The sequence below is a fragment of the Cariama cristata genome, unplaced genomic scaffold (genome assembly GCF_000690535.1).
Source record: "Cariama cristata isolate BGI_N322 unplaced genomic scaffold, ASM69053v1 scaffold5925, whole genome shotgun sequence".
Taxonomy (NCBI): domain Eukaryota; kingdom Metazoa; phylum Chordata; class Aves; order Cariamiformes; family Cariamidae; genus Cariama; species Cariama cristata.
Window position 1 is genome coordinate 45,676 of NW_009618035.1, and position 1,140 is coordinate 46,815.

General features: G+C 53.0%; 1 protein-coding gene across 1 annotated transcript in view; it reads left to right on the plus strand.

Moving 5' to 3' along the window:
* Nucleotides 1-1,140, plus strand: part of LOC104162057 (bromodomain adjacent to zinc finger domain protein 2B-like) — an 84,956-nt gene that overhangs the window by 42,315 nt on the left and 41,501 nt on the right.

The following is a 1,140-nucleotide window of genomic DNA, read 5'->3' on the forward strand; positions in this document are numbered from 1 at the left end:
CAAACTCTGGAAATAAGAGAAGAAGCCTGGAGAAAGGGAGACTTTCACTTGGTTGAGGATGATCAGGTTAGGGGTCAAGATCATTTAAGCAAAGTGGACACCCACAAATCCATGGGCGCTGATGGGATGCATCCACAAGTGCTGAGGTTGCTGGCAGATGTTATTGCTGAGCCACTCTCCGTCATCTTTGAAAGATCATGGAGAACAGGAAAGGTGCTTGAGGACTGGAGGAAAGCCAGTGTCACTCCAGTCTTCAAAAAGGGCAGGAAGGAGGACCCAGGAAACTACAGGCCAGTCAGCCTCACCTCTGTCCCTAGAAACGTGATGGAACAGCTCATTCTGGGTGTCATCTCTAAGCAACTGGAGCTGGAGGAAAAGAAGGTTATCAGGAGTAGTCAACATGGATTCATCAAGGGAAGTCATGCTTGACCAATCTGGTAACCTTCTACAATGGCATGACTGGCTGGGTAGATGAGGGGAGAGCAGTGGATGCTGTCTACCTTGACTTCAGCAAGGCTTTTGACACTGTCTCCTGTAACATCCTCATAGGTAAGCTGAGGAAGCGTGGGTTAGATGAGTGGACAGTGAGGTGGATTGAGAACTGGCTGGATGGCAGAGCTTAGATGGTCATGCTCAGTGGTGCAGAGTCTAGTTGGAGGCCTGTAGCCAGTGGTGTTCCCCAGGGGTCAGTTCTGGGTCTGGTCCTGTATAACCTGTTCATCAACGACCTGGATGAAGGGATGGAGTATACCCTCAGCAAGTTCACTGATGATACCAAACTGGGAGGAGTGGCTGGTAGACCGGAAGGCTGTGCTGCCATTCGGTGAGACCTCGACAGGCTGGAGAGTTGGGCGGAGAGGAACCTGATGAAGTTCAACAAGGGCAGGTGTAGGGTCCTGCACCTCAAGAGGAGTAACCCCACGCACCAGTACAGGCTGAGAGTTGACCTGCTGGAGAGCAGCTCGGCAGAGAAGGACCTGGGAGTCCTGGGGGACAACAGGTTGCCCATGAGCCAGCAGTGTGCCCTCATGGCCAAGAAGGCCAATGGTACCTTGGGGTGCAGAAGGAAGAGTGTGACCAGCAGGTTGAGGGAGGTTCTCCTCCCCCTCTGCTCTGCCCTGGTGAGGCCACGTCTGGAGT